Below are 18127 nucleotides of genomic sequence, written 5' to 3'. Positions count from 1 at the left end.
TCACTTTAAGTATGTCCTGCTATTCCCTTTTTGTCTGAAGGGTTTCTATGGAAAGATTGGCTGTTATCCTTATGGGGATCCCCTTGTGTATTATTTGTTGCTTTTCCCTTGCTGCTTTTAGTATTTTATCTTTGTGTTTAATTTTTGTTAGTTTGGTCAATATGTGTAGTGGGGTTTTTCACCACGGGTTGATCCTGTTTGTGACTCTCTGGGCTTCTTGGACTTTCATGACTATTTCCTTCCCCATTTTAGGAAAGTTTTTGACTACTATCTTCTCAAGTATTTTCTCATGCCCTTTCTTTTTGTCTTCTTCTTCTGGGACACCTAATTCAAATGTTGGGGCATTTAACATTGTCCCAGAGGTCTCTGAGGTTGTCCTCATTTCTTTTAATTCTTTTTTCTTCTCTGTTTCATTTACTTCCACCATTCTATCTTCCACCTCTCTTATCCTCTCTCCTGCCTCAGTTATTCTACTGTTGGTTCCCCCCAGAGTTCTTTTTATCTCAGCTATTGCATTGTTCATTTTTGATCGACTCTTCTTTGTTTCTTCCAGGTCCTTGTTAAACATTTCTTGCATCTTCTCAATCCTTCTCTCTAGTCTATTTATCTGTAACTCCATTTTGTTTTCACGACTTTGGATCATCTTGATTATCATTATTCTGAAATCTTTTTCAGGTAGACTCCCTTTCTCCTCGTCTTGTGTTTGGTTTGCTGGTTTTTTTTTATCATGTTCCTTCATCTGCTGAATATTTCTCTGCCTTTTCATTTTGTTTATATTGCTATATTTGGGGTGCCTTTTCTGAAGGCTGGATGTTCATGGTTCCTCTTAATTGTGGTGTCTGCTCCCTGTGGGTGGGGTTGGACCAGCGGCTTATCAAGGTTTTCTGGTTAAGAGAACTTATGTCTGTGTTCAGGTGGGTGGAGCTGGATCTCTTGTCTCTGGAGAGCAATGTAGTTCAGTAGTGAATTTTGGGGTGTCTGTGGGTATGGCATGGCTTTGGACAGCCTGTCTTTTTATGTTCAGGGTTGTGTTCCTGTTTTGCTGAAGAATTAGCGTGGGTGTCTTGCACTGGAACTTGTTGGCTCTTGGGTGGAAGTCGATTTCAGTATATGCATGGAAACTCTTGGATGAGGCAGAGGAAACAGAGATCAAACTGCCAACATCCGCTGGATCATCGAAAAAGCAAGACAGTTCCAGAAAAATATCTATTTCTGCCTTATTGATTGTGCCAAAGGCTTTGACAGTGTGGATCACAATAAACTGTGGAAAATTCTGAAAGAGATGGGAATAGCAGACCACCTGACCTGCCTCTTGAGAAACCTGTATGCAGGTCAGGAAGCAACAGTTAGAACTGGACATGGAACAACAGACTGGTTCCAAATAGGAAAAGGAGTACGTCAAGGCTGTATATTGTCACCCTGCTTATTTAACTTCTGTGCAGAGTACATCATGAGAAACACTGGGCTGGAAGAAGCACAAGCTGGAATCAAGATTGCTGGGAGAAATATCAATAACCTCAGATATGCAGATGACACCACCCTTATGGCAGAAAGTGAAGAGGAACTAAAGAGCCTCTTGATGAAAGTTAAAGAGGAGAGTGAAAAAGTTGGCTTAAAGCTCAACATTCAGAAAACTAAGATCATGGCCTCCAGTCCCATCACTTCGTGGCAAATAGATGGGGAAACAGTGGAAACAGTGGCTGACTTTATTTTTCTGGGCTCCAAAATCGCTGCAGATGGTGACTGCACTGAAATTAAAAAATGCTTACTCCTTAGAAGGAAAGTTCTGACCAACCTAGACAGCATATTCAAAAGCAGAGACATTACTTTGCCAAAAAAGGTCCGTCTAGTCAAGGCTATGGTTTTTCCAGTGGTCCTGTATGGATGTGAGAGTTGGACTGTGAAGAAAGCTGAGCTCTGAAGAATTGATGCTTTTGAACTGTGGTGTTGGAGAAGACTCTTGAGAGTCCCTTGGACTGCAAAGAGATCCAACCAGTCCATCCTAAAGGAGATCAGTCCTGGGTGTTCATTGGAAGGACTGATGTTGAAGCTGAAACTCCAATACTTTGGCCACCTGATGCGAAAAGCTGACTAATTTGAAAAGACCCTGACGCTGGGAGGGATTCAGGGCAGGAGGAGAAGGGGATGACAGAGGATGAGATGGTTGGATGGCATCACTGACTCAATGGACTAGGATTTGGGGGACTCTGGGAGTTGTTGATGGACAGGGAGGCCTGGCATGCTGCGGTTCATCGGGTCTCAAAGAGTCAGACACGACTGAGCGACTGAACTGACTGACTTGTCTATTAATGTTCCCTGAAATCAGGTGTTCTCTGATGTTCTAATATTCTGCAGTTAATCTTCCTGCCTCTGGATTTCAGTGCTTCTCTCACAATAGCCTCAAGACTTCTTAATCTATACAGCACAGAAGATAAAACCCCTGAGTTAATGATGAAACAATTCTCCACAACCAGGAACACCCAGAGAGATTCACAGAATTATATAGAGAAGAGGGAGGAGGGAAACAGAGGTGACCAGGAGGAGAAAAGGGAGAGTCAAAGGGGAGAGAGCAATCAAGCCAGTAGTCAAATCCCTAAGTGAAAATGGATACTGAAGATTAAATTCTTAAAAGTACAAAATCGATAACAAATATCAAAAAGCAAAGTTTAAAAACCTAGAATAGAGGTTAGACTCTCAAAAATGCAATATAAAAAATACAAAGCAAAATCAACCACAAAAATTAAAAAATATATATATAGGGAATTTCTTTTTAAAAAATAGTTTTTTTTTTTGTAAAGGTAATAGTAGGCCATAAAAATGTAAGTTAGAGGAGTAATAAAGAACTACATTTTTAAAAAATTTAAAAAGTGATAATAGTAAAAAATATATCTAGGAGCTGTTGACAGTGTGGGGTCAGTTCAGTGTCAGATAGTCCCTTGTTCCAGTTTGTACTTGTTCTCAAGGTCTACAGTTGCCCCTCAAATGCACAGTCTCAGAACTGACTACAGGGTTTTAATCTGTTGCACCTGTCACTTCTAGAGCAGTACCCACTTCTTTGTTTATTTTGACTTCCTCTGTTTGTAAGTCTCTTCATGTCTAATTTCTGCCCTGACACAAGAGGGTGAAGGTGGCCACTTATTTAGTCTCACTGGTTCAGTTGTGCTGTGGGGAGAGGGTCACTGCAAACAAATACCACTGGCATGTGTGGGAGTGCTTGCAGTGAATGGACCACACTGGGTTTTCTACAGCCCAAGGTGGTGTGTAATTCCCTGGGTCCACACTGCTTAGGATCCAAGGTGTTCTGCAAGGGCACTGTCCCAAGTGGGCCCTGCATTTCATGCACTTCCCAGGTCTAAGCCACTCAGGTTCTTGGGTGCTCTGCAAGGGCACAGACCCAGATGGGCTGTAGTTTTATGCCTTTCCCAGGTACAAGCAGCTCAGCCAACCAGGTGCTTGGTGAGCACACTGTACCAGGTGGGCCGTATGCCTTATGCACCACCCTGGTCCTGGCCACTTGGTTTCCCCGTTGTGCCCCAAGAACATAGTCCCAGGTGTGCTGTATGTCTCCTCTGGGGTGCTGATCTTAGGCTGTGATACTCCTGACAGATTTTTACCACCCATGATCCCAAGGAAGATGTGGTTAGTACCTGGCAGCCTGCTTACAGTTTGGTGGAAGATGCAGTCTATGAGGCTGAGATTGCAGCATCCCCTTGCCTTCTAGCTCTGGCTGTCACACACCTGCCTCTCTGCTTGAGGGAAGGGAGGGTCCTAAATGGCTTGCTCTCCTTTGATATTTGCTAGAGCACAATCCTTTGTTCTGTGAACAAGCTGGGGGTCACCATGTGGTGTTAGAGTCTTTTGCTGGAAAGGTACTTTTTTGGGTCTCTCTGGTGATCCCATGGTTTGGGTTTCTATGTTACATTAGCTCCCTTCCCTCAGATTGTCCTTAGGGCATTCAAGCCCGGTCCTTACCCTTAGGAACAACGATGCAGCCTGGGCCCTCTGCCCAGCCCCCACTCACTGGTGGTGGACACAAGCATCTGAGCCACTTCTCCACTGATGGTTGTGGTTAGGCATGTATTCTGTGGGGTTTTTTTTCCCACTGGTTAGGTTGCCCTCTGAGATTCCAAAGCTCCCCACAGACACTCCTGTGAGAAGATTCCCTATTTTATGGAAACTTCTCCTCCTTCACAACTCCCTTCCCAGGATGGGTCTCCATTCCTAAATTTTTTGCCTCTGTTTTCATTTTATATTTTGTCCTACCTCCTTTAGAAGAGTTTGGGTTGCCTTTCTGCATGTCTGGTGTCCTCTTCCAGCATTCCGAAGTTGTTTTGTGGAAGTTGCTCAATATTCAAATGATCTTTTGATGAATTTGTGGGGGAGAAAGTGGTCTCCCATCCTAATCCTCTGCCATCTTGAGACTGCCTCCTCAAAATAGACTTTAATAAAGAATATAAGAGATAAGGAAGGCCACTTCATAATGATAAAGGAATCAGACTAAGAGAAGATAACAATTGCAAATAATTTATTCCTCCAACATGGGAGTACCTCAATACATAAGGCAGACACTAAGATACATAAAAGGGAAAATCAACAGTAACACAATAATAGTTGGAGACTTTAATGCCCCACTTACACCAATGAACAGATCATCCAGACAGAAAGTTGATATGGAAACACAAGCCTAAAAGGACACGTTAGACCAGATATATCTACCTGATACCTTCAGGACGTTCCATCCAAATGCAGAAGGATACACTTTTTTCTCAAGTACACATGGAGCACTCTCCAGGATAGATCTCATCCTGACTCACACACAAGCCTTGATACATTTAAGAGAATTTAAATTATATCAATAATCTTTCTGACCACAATGCTATGAGACTAGATATCACTTAAAGGGGCGGGGGGAACAACTAAAAACCACAGACACATGGGGGCTCAACAATATGCTTCTAAATAACCAACAGGTTACTGAAGAAATAAGAGAGTAAATTTTAAAAATACCTAGAAACAAATGAAAATGAAAAAAATCACCCAAATCCTATGTGATGTAGCAAAAGCAGTTCTAAGGGGAAAGTATATAGCAATACAATCCTACCTCAAGAAACAGGAAAAACATCAAATAGACAAGATAATCTTAAACCTAAAGCAATTGGGAAAAAAGAACAACCCCCTCTAAAGTTAGTAGAAGGGAAGAAAACATAAAAATCAGAGCAGAAATAAGTAAAACAGAAATGAAGACAACGATAGCAAAATTAGTAAATATTTTTTAATAATTTTAATTTTAAAATTAGTAAAATTTTACAATTAGTAGAATTAGTTTTGCTATTGTTTTACAATAGCAAAATTAGTTTTACAATTAGTAAAACTAAAAGTTGGTTCTTTGAGAAGACAAACAAAATTGACAGATTGTTAGCTAAACTCATCAAGAAAAAAAGGGAGACAACTCAAATCAATAAAATTGCAAGTGAAAAAAGAGAGGTTACAACAGACAATGCAGAAATGCAAAGGATTGTAAGAGACTTCTATGTGCAACTATATGCCAGTAAAATGGAAGACCTGGAATACATGGGTAAATTATTAGGAAAGTACAACTTTCCAGGACTGAATCAGGAAGAAATAGAAATCATGAGCAGACCAATCACAAGCCCTGAAATCAAAACTATGATTAAAAAAAAAAAAAAAAAAACTCCTAAGAAACAAAAGCTCAGAGAAAGATCGCTTCACAGGCAAATTCTATCAAACATTTAGAGAAGAGCTAATGTCTATCGTTCTCAAATTCTTCCAAAAAATTACAGAAGAAGGAACACTTCCAAACTTATTCTTTGAGGTAACATATCAAAACCAGACAAACATCACACAAAAAATAAAATTGCGCCAATGTCACTGAAGAACATAGATGCAAAAATTGTCAACAAAATACTAGCAAACGGAATCCAACAACACATTAAAAGGATCATACACCATGATCAAGTAGAATTTATCCCAGGGATGCAAAGATTCTTCAATATATGCAAATCAATCAATGTGATACACCATATTAACAAACTGAATGAAAAAATATGATAATTTCAATAGATGCAAAAAAAAAACCTTTGACAAAATTCAGCTCTCATTTTTTAGTAAAGTCTTTCACAAATGGGCATAGAAGGAACCTACCTCAACATAGTAAAGGCCATATATGACATACCCACAGCAAACATTATTCTCAATGGTGAAAAACTGAAAGCATTTCTTCTAAAGTCAGTAACAAGACAAGGGTCCTCACTATCACCATTATACCATATTATTCAACATAGTTTTGGAAGTCCTAGCTATGGCAATCAGAGAAGAAAAAGAAATAAAAGCAATCCAGATTGGAAAAGAAGAAGTAAATCTCTGTTTGCTATACAAATGATGCTATACATTTCTGTTGTTGTTCAGTTGCTAAGTTGTGTATGACCCTTTGTGACTTCATGGACTGTAGCATGCCAGGCTCCTCTGTCCCCCACTGTTTGCTCAAATTCATGTCCATTGAGTCAGGGATGCTATCTAATCATCTCATCCTCTGCCAACCCCTTCTCTTTTTGCCTTCAAATTTTCCCAACACCAGGGTCTTTCCCAATGAGTCAATTCTTTGAATCAGGTGGCCAAAGTACTGGAGCTTCAGCTTTAGCATCAGTCCTTCTAATGAATATTCAAAATTGATTTCCTTTCGGATTGGCTGGTTTGATCTTGCAGTCCAAAGAAGTCTCAAGAATCTTCTCCAGCATCACAATTTGAAAATATCAATTCTCTGACACAGCTTTCTTCATGGTCTAACCCTTATATCTGTACATGACTACTATAAAACCATGGCTTTGATTATATGGACCTTTGTTGGCAAAGTGATGTCTCTGCTTTTTAATACACAGTTTGGGTTTGTCATAGCTTTCCTTCAAAGAAGCAAGCATCTTTTAATTTCTTGGCTGCAGTCACTGTCCACAGTGATTTTGCTGCTAAGTCATTTCAGTCGTGTCTGACTTTGTGCAACCCCATAGACGGCAGCCTATCAGGCTCCCCTGTCCCTGGGATTCTCCAGGCAAGAACACTGGAGTGGGTTGCCATTTCCTTCTCCAATGCATGAAAGTGAAAAGTGGAAGTGAAGTCACTCAGTCGTGTCAGACCCTCAGCGATCCCATGGACTGCAGCCTTCCAGGCTCCTCCGTTCATGGGATTTTCCAGGCAAGAGTACTGGAGTGGGTTGCCATTGCCTTCTCTGACAGTGATTTTGGAGGCCAAGAAAATAAAATTTGTCACTGTTTCCACTTTTCCCGTTTCTATTTGCCATGAAGTGATGGGACCAGATGCCGTGATCGTGGTTTTTTGAATGTTGAGTTTCAAGCCAGCTTTTTCACTGTCTTCTTTCACCCTCATCAAGAGGCTCTTTACTTCCTCTTCACTTTCTGCCATTAAAGTGGAATCATCTGCTTACCTGAGGTTGTTGATATTTCTCTTGGCAATCTTGGTTCCAACTTGGGATTCATCCAGCCCTGCACTTCACATGATGTGCTTTGCATGTAAGTTAAATAAGCAGGGTGACAATATACAGCCTTATAATACTCCTTTCCCAATTTTGATCCAGTCAGTTGTTCCATGTAAGATCTAACTGTTGCTTCTTGAGTCACATACAGGTTTCTCAGGAGACAAGTAAGGTGGTCTGGTACTCCCATCTCTATAAGAACTATCCACAGTTTGTTGTGCACACAAAGACTTTAGTGTACTCAATGGAGCAGAATTAGATGTTTTTCTGGAACTCCCTTCCTTTCTACCATGATCCAATGAATTTTGGCAATTTTATGTGTGGTTCCTCTGCCTTACAAACCTGTAAATCAAGCCTGTACATCTGGAAGTATTTGGTTCACATACTCCTGTAGTCTAGCTTGAAAGATTTTGAGCAATCTTGTTAGCATGTGAAATGAGTGCAATTGTATGGTAGTTTGAACATTCTTTGGCATCGCCCTTCTTTGGGATTGGAATGAAAACTGACCATTTCTTGCACTCACTGTGTCAGCAATTTGGAGAATAGTATAGAGATTCCTTTAAAAACTAAAAATACAGCTAACATATGACCCTACAATCCCACTCTTGGTCATATATTTGGGGGAAAATATGGTCCAAAAGGATACATGCTCCCCAATGTATGTCATAGCACTGTTTAAAGTAGCCAAGATATGGAAGTGAACTAATTCCTCTAACAGAGGAATGGATAAAGAATATGTGGTACATATATACAATGGAACATTACTCAGGTATTAAAATAATGAAATATTGCCATTGCAGCAACATGAATGGACCTAGAGATTGTCATACTGAGTGAAGTAAGTCATAGGAGAAATTTCTTACGACATCCCTTATATGGAGAATCTAAAAGGAAATGACACAAATGAAGTTACTTACAAAACAGAAAGAGACTCACAGACTTAGAGAAAGAACTTATGGTTGCCAGGGGTAGGGGTAGGAGGAAGGGATAGTTAGGGAGTTTGGGATTGACATGCACACACTGCTTATATGCTTTACAATGGTTAACCAACAAGGACCTACTGTATAGCACAGGGAACTCTGCTCAGTGTTATGGGGCAAACTGAGTAGGAGGGGAGTTTAAGGAAGAATGGATACATGTATATGTATGGCTGAGTCCCTTTGCTGTCCACCTGAAACTATCACAACATTGTTAATCAACTATACTCCAATACAAGATAAAAAGTTAAAGAAAATAAATACGAAGTGCTACTGTATAGTTCTTCATGCTAGGTTTACAATAGTGAGCAGATCAGATATGGTCCCTTCTTGCCATTGCTCAACATCTGGAAGGAAAAATAACTGATGGGTAAATTTTTTTGCAAGTATATTGAGTGAAAAATTATAGTTGTTGTTTTAATGAGCATTTCCTTGACTACTAGTGTGGAACAAAATAAACCAAAAAATGTTATTGGCCATTTGACATTCTGACTCTGGGAATAATGTGTTCATATGTTTTGTCCATTTTCTATTTTTCATTTATCTTTTTAGACCAGGCTAGTGTGGGCATAGTGTGGTATACATCAGTTCAGTTCAGTTCTAATCCCTTGAATGTATTTGTCACTTCCACTGTATAGGCGGCAGCTGCACAGCACTCGAGTGACTGTGAGGCGATAACCCATGTCCAAGGTCAGAGAAGCACCAGCAAGACGGTAGGCACTGAAGGGGTGGCTGAATAGCATTAGAGTAGTGGCTGCGCTATGCTGGAGTGACTTTGAGGAGATATCCCACATCCAAGGACAAAGGAGAAGCCCCAGGAAGATGGTAGGAGGGGTGAAATTGCATTTAGAATGAAACCCCATACCTGCCAGAGATGCTCAGAGGGCTCAGGGTAAATTAGAAGTGGTCAAACAGGTGATGGCAAGAGTGAACATTGACATTTTTGGAGCCAGTGAACTAAAATAAGTGCAGGCAGCTGCGCCCAGTGCACTAAGTGCAGGCGGCTGCGCCCGGTGCACTAAGCACGGCCAGGAGGAGCTACCCCGCATCCAAGGCCAGGGATGGCGGCCAAGAGGAGCCACCCCACATCCGAGATCAGGGACAGTGGCGGAGAGGAGCCACCCCACGTCCGAGGCCAGGGGCGGCGCCCGAGTCCAGGGGTGGCAGCCGGGAGGAGCAAACCCACACCCGAGGCCAGGGACAGCACCCGGGAGGAGCAACCCCATGTCCAAAGAGTGGTGGCTGCGTGGGTGCAGTTGGGCCTAGAGAAGCCATCCCAGGTTGAAGGTCAGGAAGGGCGACGGTGAGGAGATACCCCTCATCCAAGGTAAGGAGCAGCAGCTGCGCTTTGCTGGAGCAGCTGTGAAGAGATACCCCACACCCAAGGTAAGAGAAACCCAAGTAAGATGGTAGGTGTTTCAAGAGGGCATCAGAAGGCAGACACACTGAAACCATACTTACAGAAAACTAGTCAATCTAATCACACTAGGACCACAGCCTTGTCTAACTCAATGAAACTAAGCCATGCCCGTGGGGCAACCCAAGATGGGCGGGTCATGGTGGAGAGGTCTGACAGAATGTGGTCCACTGGAGAAGGGAATGGCAAACCACTTCAGTATTCTTGCCTTGAGAACCCCATGAACAGTATGAAAAGGCAAAATGATAGGATACTGAAAGAGGAACTCCCCAGGTCAGTAGGTGCCCAATATGCTACTGGAGATCAGTGGAGAAATAACTCCAGAAAGAATGAAGGGATGGAGCCAAAGCAAAAACAATACCCAGCTGTGGATGTGACTGGTGATAGAAGCAAGGTCCGATGCTGTAAAGAGCAATATTGCATAGGAACCTGGAATGTCAAGTCCATGAATCAAGGCAAATTGGAAGTGGTCAAACAAGAGATGGCAAGAGTGAATGTCGACATTCTAGGAATCAGCAAACTAAAATGGACTGGAATGGGTGAATTTAACTCAGATGACCATTATATCTACTACTGTGGGCAGGAATCCCTCAGAAGAAATGGACTAGCCATCAAGGTCAGCAAGAGAGTCCGAAATGCAGTACTTAGATGCAATCTCAAAAATGACAGAATGATCTCTGTTCATCTCCAAGGCAAAACATTCAATATCACGGTAATCCAAGTCTATGCCCCAACCAGTAACACTGAAGAAGCTGAAGTTGAACAGTTCTATGAAGACCTACAAGACCTTTTAGAACTAACACCTAAAAAAGATATCCTTTTCATTATAGGGGACTGGAATGCAAAAGTAGGAAGTCAAGAAACACCTGGAGTAACAGGCAAATTTGGCCCTGGAATGCGGAATGAAGCAGGGCAAAGACTAATAGAGTTTTGCCAAGAAAATGCACTGGTCATAGCAAACACCCTCTTCCAACAGCACAAGAGAAGACTCTACACATGGACATCACCAGATGGTCAACACTGAAATCAGACTGATTATATTCTTTGCAGCCAAAGATGGAGAAGCTCTATACAGTCAGCAAAAACAAGACCAGGAGCTGAACTCCTTATTACCAAATTCAGACTTAAATTGAAGAAAGTAGGGAAAACCGCTAGACCATTCAAGTATGACCTAAATCAAATCCCTTATGATTATACAGTGAAAGTGAGAAATAGATTTAAGGGCCTAGATCTGATAGATAGAGTGCCTGATGAACTATGGAATGAGGTTCATGACATTGTACAGGAGACAGGGATCAAGACCATCCCCATGGAAAAGAAATGCAAAAAAGCAAAATGGCTGTCTGGGGAGGCCTTACAAATAGCTGTCAAAAGAAGAGAAGTGAAAAGCAAAGGAGAAAAGGAAAGATATAAGCATCTGAATGCAGAGTTCCAAAGAATAGCAAGAAGAGATAAGAAAGTCTTCTTCAGCGATCAATGCAAAGAAATAGAGGAAAAGAAGAGAATGGGAAAGACTAGAGATCTCTTCAAGAAAATTAGAGACACCAAGGGAACATTTCATGCAAAGATGGGCTCAATAAAGGACAGAAATGGTATGGACCTAACAGACGCAGAAGATATTAAGAAGAGGTGGCAAGAATACACAAAAGAACTGTACAAAAAAGATCTTCATGACCCAGATAATCACGATGGTGTGATCACTCATCTAGAGCCAGACATCCTGGAATGTGAAGTCAAGTGGGCCTTAGAAAGCATCACTACGAACAAAGCTAGTGGAGGTGATGGAATCCCAGTGGAGCTATTTCAAATCCTGAAAGATGATGCTGTGAAAGTGCTGCATTCAATATGCCAGCAAATTTGGAAAACTCAGCAGTGGCCACAGGACTGGATAAGGTCAGTTTTCATTCCAATCCTAAAGAAAGGCAATGCCAAAGAATGCTGAAACTACTGCACAATTGCACTCATCTCACATGCTAGTAAAGTAATGCTCAAAATTCTCCAAGCCATGCTTCAGCAACACATGAACTGTGAACTTCCTGATGTTCAAGCTGGTTTTAGAAAAGGCAGAGGAGCAGAGATCAAATTGCCAACATCTGCTGGATCATGGAAAAAGCAAGAGAGTTCCAGAAAAACATCTATTTCTGCTTTATTGACTATGCCAAAGCCTTTGACTGTGTGGATCACAATCAACTGTGGAAAATTCTGAAAGAGATAGGAATCCCAGACCACCTGACCTGCCTCTTGAGAAATCTGTATGCAGGTCAGGAAGCAATAGTTAGAACTGGACATGGAACAACAGACTGGTTCCAAATAGGAAAAGGAGTACATCAAGGCTGTATATTGTCACCCTGCTTATTTAACTTATATGCAGATTACATCATGAGAAACGCTGGACTGGGAGAAACGCTGGACTGGACGAAACACAAGCTGGAATCAAGATTGCCGGGAGAAATATCAATCACTTCAGATATGCAGATGACACCACCTTTATGGCAGAAAGTGAAGAGGAACTCAAAAGCCTCTTGATGAAAGTGAAAGAGGAGAGTCAAAAAGTTGGCTTAAAGCTCGACATTCAGAAAACGAAGATCATGGCATCCGGTCCCATCACTTCATGGGAAATAGATGGGGAAACAGTGGAAACAGTGTCAGACTTTATTTTTTGGGGCTCCAAAACCACTGCAGATGGTGACTGCAGCCATGAAATTAAAAGACTCTTACTCCTTGGAAGAAAAGTTATGACCAACCTAATTAGCATATTCAAAAGCAGAGACATTACTTTGCCGACTAAGGTCCATCTAGTCAAGGCTATGGTTTTTCCAGTAGTCATGTATGGATGTGAGAGTTGGACTGTGAAGAAAGCTGAGCTCTGAAGAATTGATGCTTTTGAACTGTGGTGTTGGAGAAGACTCTTGAGAGTCCCTTGGACTGCAAGGAGATCCAACCAGTCCATTCTGAAGGAGATCAGCCCTGGGATTTCTTTGGAAGGAATGATGTTAAAGCTGAAACTCCAGTATTTTGGCCACTTCATGATAAGAGTTGACTCATTGGAAAAGACTTTGATGCTGGGAGGGATTGGGGGCAGGAGGAGAAGGGGACAACCGAGGATGAGATGGCTGGATGGCATCACTGACTCGATGGATGTGAATCTAAGTGAACTCCAGGAATTGGTGATGGACAGGGAGGCCTGGTGTGCTGTGATTCATGGGGTTGCAAAGAGTCGGACATGACTGAGCGACTGAACTGAACTGAACTAAAATAGACTGTAATGGGCAAATTTAATTCAGATGACCATTATATCTACCACTGTCAGCAAGAATCCCTTAGAAAAAAATGAAGTAGCCCTCATAGTCAACAAAAGAGTCCAAAATGCAGTACTTGGATGCAATCTCATAAATGACAGAATGATCTCTGTTCATTTCCAAGGCAAGCAGTTCAATATCACAGTAATCCATGTATAGGCCCCAACCAGTAATGCTGAAGAAGTTGAAGTTGAATGTTCTTATGAAAATTTACAAGACCTTCTAGAACTAACACCAAAAGAAGATGTCCTTTTCATCACAGGAGACTGGAATGCATAAGTATGAAATAAAGAGATACCTGGAGTAACAGGCAATTTTGGCCTTGGAGTACAAAATGAAGCAGGGAAAAGGCTAACAGAGTTTTGCCAAGAGAATGCACTGGTCAGAGCAACCACCCTCTTCCAACAACACGAGAGACAACTCTGTACATGGACATCACCATGTGGTCACTAAAGAAATCAGACTGATTACATTCTTTTCAGCCAAAGATGGAGAAGCTCTATACAGTCAGCAAAAACAAGACTGGGAGCTGACTGTGGCTCAGATCATGCACTCTCTATTGCAAAATTCAGACTTAAATTGAAGAAAGTAGGAAAAACCACTAGATCATTCAGGTATGACCAAAATCAAATCCCTTATGATTATACAGTAGAAGTGACAGATAGATTCAAGGGAGTATATCTGATAGACAGATTGCCTGAAGAACTATGGAGAAAGGTTTGTGACATTGTACAGGAGGCAGTAATCAAGACCATCCCCTGGAAGACGAAATGCAAAAAGACAAAACAGTTGTCTGAGGAGGACTTACAGATAGCTGAGAGAAAAAGAGAGGCAAAAGACAAAGGACAAAAGGAAAGATATAGCCATCTGAATGCAGATTTCCAAAGAATAGAAAGAAAGAGACAAGAAAGTCTTCCTCAGTGATCAATGCAATGAAAAAGAGAAAAACAATGGAAATGGAGAGACTAGAGATCTATTCAAGAAAATTAGAGAGACCAAGGGATCGTTTATACAAAGATGGGCACAATAAAAGACAGAAATGTTATGGACCTAACAGAAGCTGAAGATATTAAGAATAGGTGGCAAGAATACGCAGAAGAACTATACAAAAAAGATCTTAATGACATGGATAACCATCGTGGTGGATCACTCACCTACAGCCAGACATCCTGGAATGCAAAATCAAGTGGGCCTTAGGAAGCATCACTAGGAACAAAGCTACTAGGGTGATGGAATTCCAGTAGAGCTATTTCAAATCCTGCAAGATGATGCTGTGAAAGTGCTGAGCTCAATATGCCAGCAAATTTGGAAAACGCAGCAGTGGCCACAGTACTGGAAAAGTCAGTTTTCATTTCAATCCCCAAAAGGGATATGCCAAAGAATGTTCAATCTACCACACAACTGTACTCCTATCACACACTAGCAAAGTAGTGCTCAAAATTCTCCAAGCTAGGCTTCAACAGACCGTGAACTGATAACTTCCAGATGTTTAAGCAAGATTTAGAAGAGGCAGGGGAACCAGAGATCAGTTTCCCAATATCCACTGAATCATAGAAAAAGCAAGAGAGTTCCAGAAAGACATCTTCTGCTTTATGGACTATGCCAAAGCCTTTGTCTGTGTGGATAACAACAAACTTTGGAAAATTCTGAAAGAGATGGGAATAGCAGACCACCTGACCTGCCTCCTGAGAAATCTGTATGCAGGTCAAGAAGCAATAGTTAGAACTGGACATGGAACAAGAGACAGATTCCAAATTGGAAAAAGAGTACACCAAGGTTGTATATTGTCAACCTACTTATTTAATTTCTATGCAGAGTACATCATGAGAAAGGCTGGACTGGAAGAAGCACAAGCTGGAATCAAGATTGCTGGGAGAAATATCAGTAACCTCAGATATGCAGATGACACCATCCTTATGGCAGAAAGTGAACAAAACTAAAGAACCTCTTGGTGAAAATGAAAGAAGAGAGTGAAAAATTTGGCTTAAAACTCAACATTCAAAAAACGAAGATCATGGCATCTGGTCCCATCACTTCATGGCAAATAGGGAAACAATGGAAACAGTGACAGATTTTATTTTCTTGGGTTCCAAAATCACTGCAGATGGTGATTGCAGCCATGAAATTAAAAGATGCATGCACCTTGGAAGAAGAGCTATGACCAACCTAGACAGCATATTAAAAATCAGAGACATCACTTTGCCAACAAAGGTTCGTCTGGTCAAAGCTATGGTTTTTCCAGTGGTCATGTATGGATGTGAGAGTTGGACTATAAAGAAAGCTGAACATTGAATAATCGGTGTTTTTGAACTGTGGTGTTGGAGAAGACTCTTGAGAGTCCCTTGGAATGCAAGGAGATCCAACCAGTCCATCTTAAAGGAAATCAGTCCTGAATGTTCATTGGAAGAACTGATGCTGAAGCTGAAACTCCAATACTTTGGCCACTTGATGCAAAGAACTGACTCATTGGAAATGACTCAGATGCTGGGAAAGATTGAAGGCACGAGAAGAAGGGGATGACAGAAGATGAAATGGTTGGGTGGCATCAACAACTCGAAGGACATGAGTTTGAGCAAGCTCCAGGAGTTCATAATGGACAGGGAAGCCTGGTGTGCTACAAACGTGGGGTCACAAAGAGTCAGACATGACTGAGCAACTGAACCGAACCAAAGTGAACCAATGTATTTAACTAAAATGAGTATAGTCCCTCCTATTAAAAGCAGTGATAGAAAAGGTAATTTCATTCCACTGCTATTAATTAATACCATGGTCCTAGCTAAAGTGAAAAAGAAAACTGAGTCATAATTATAATATGCAGGAAATGTGACTCTTTACCTATAAAATGCAAAAGAATCCATTAAAGAGTAGTATAATAAAAGACAGTTGTTATTAAGATGTCCACATATCAGATAAAATATAAAAAACATGCTAGGTTTTCTATATATTAGCAATAGTTAATTAGAAGATATAATATTCTTATTGAGATAAGAATACCAAACCATATTACCTGCCTCCTGAAAAACCTGTAGGCAGGTCAAGAAGCAACAGTTATAACTGGATATGGAACAATGGACTGGTTCCAAATTAGGAAAGGATTACATCAAGGCTGTATAATGTCACCCTGCTTATTTAATTTATATGCAGACTACATCATGCTAAATGCTGGGCTGGATGAATCACACCTGGAATCAAGATTGCCAGAAGAAATATCAACAACCTCAGATATGCAGATGATACCACTTTAATGGCAGGAAAAAAAAAGCGCCTCTTTATGAGGGTGAAAAAGGGGAATGAGAAGCCTGGCTTAAAACTCAGCGTTCAAGAAATTGATCATGGCATCTAGTCCTATCGCTCCATGGCAAAGAGATGGGGAAAATGTGGGAACTGTCAGCTTTCATTTTCTTGGGCTCCAAATCAACACAGACAGTGACTTCAGCCATGAAATTAAAAGATGCTTGCTCCTTGGAAGAATAGCTAGGACAAACCTAGTGAAAGTCGCTCAGTCGTGTCTGACTCTGTGACCCCATGGACTGTAGACTGCCAGGCTCCTCTGTCCATGGAATTCTCCAGGCCAAAAATACTCGAGTGGGTAGCAGTTCCCTTATCCAGGGCATCTTCCCAACCCAGAGGTCAAACCCAGGTCTCCTGCATTGTAGGTGGATTCTTTACCATCTGAGCCACCAGGGAAGCTCATGACAAAGCTAGACAGTGTATTACAAAGCAGGGACATCACTTTGCTAACAAAGGTCTTTATAGTCAAAGCTATGGTTTTTCCAGTAGTCATGTATGGATGTGGGAGTTGGACCATACAGAAGGCTGAATGACAAAGAATTGCTGCTTTCAAACTGTAGTGCTGAAGAAGACTCTTGAGAGTCCATTGGAGAGCAAGGAAATCAAACCATTTAATCCTAAAAAAAAAATCAGTACTGAATATTCATTGCAAGGACTGGTGTTAACGCTGAAACACCAATACTTGGCCACCTGCTGTGAAGAGCTGACTCATCAGAAAAGACCTTGATCCTTGAAAGATTGAGGGCAAGAGGAGACGGGAGTGACAGAGGATGAGATGATTGGATGGCATCACTGACTCAATGGACATGAGTTTGAGCAAACTCCAGAAGATAATGAAGGACAGGGAAGCCAGGCATGCTGCAGTCTATGGAGTCACAAAGAATCAAACATGACTTAGAGGCTGAACAAGAACAAATGGAAAAATATCCAACTCGCAGCAGCATTAAGCAAAAAAAAAAAAAAAAACCTTCATGGAAAAACTTGAGAAGTATATAGGAGCCATATAAGGCAAACTATAAAAGATAATTATAGTACTTTGATTAAAAACTAAAACAATGAAAGATCATACTATATTTTTTCAGTCAGAGCCTTCCTCATTCCAAAGATGTTAATTCTTCTCATAGTAAACCATAACTAAGCAATGTGAGTGAAATTACAACACAGGGATTTTTTTTTAATTGAAAAATTTTATCCTGAAGTTCTTATAGAGCTGCATTTTTCAAAACAGTTAAAGAAATTTTGAAATAGAAGAATACCGAGGGGAAAACTTGTTCAATTCAGATAATAAAACAATTTCTGAATCTATTTAGAGGTAGTAGCAATGGGATTTAGATCAGTGGAAGAATTTGAAAGCCCCAAAGCAGAAACATGGAAGCTATATGGAAATTTAATAGATGTTATAGTGAGGTCAAGAAGCAACAGTTAGAACTGAACATGGAGCAATGGACTGGTTCCAAATTGGGATAGGAGTACATTAAGGCTGTATATTGTCACTCTGCTCATTTAACTTATATGCAGAATACATCATTCAAACTGCCAGACTATATAAAGCACAAGCTGCAATCAAGATTGCTGGGAGAAATATCAAGAACCTCAGATATGCAGATGGCACCACTCTTATGGCAGAAAGTGAAGAGGA

This window comes from Oryx dammah, unplaced genomic scaffold (genome assembly GCF_014754425.2).
Source record: "Oryx dammah isolate SB20612 unplaced genomic scaffold, SCBI_Odam_1.1 HiC_scaffold_23, whole genome shotgun sequence".
Classification (NCBI taxonomy): domain Eukaryota; kingdom Metazoa; phylum Chordata; class Mammalia; order Artiodactyla; family Bovidae; genus Oryx; species Oryx dammah.
Note: the sequence above shows the minus strand (reverse complement) of the source record.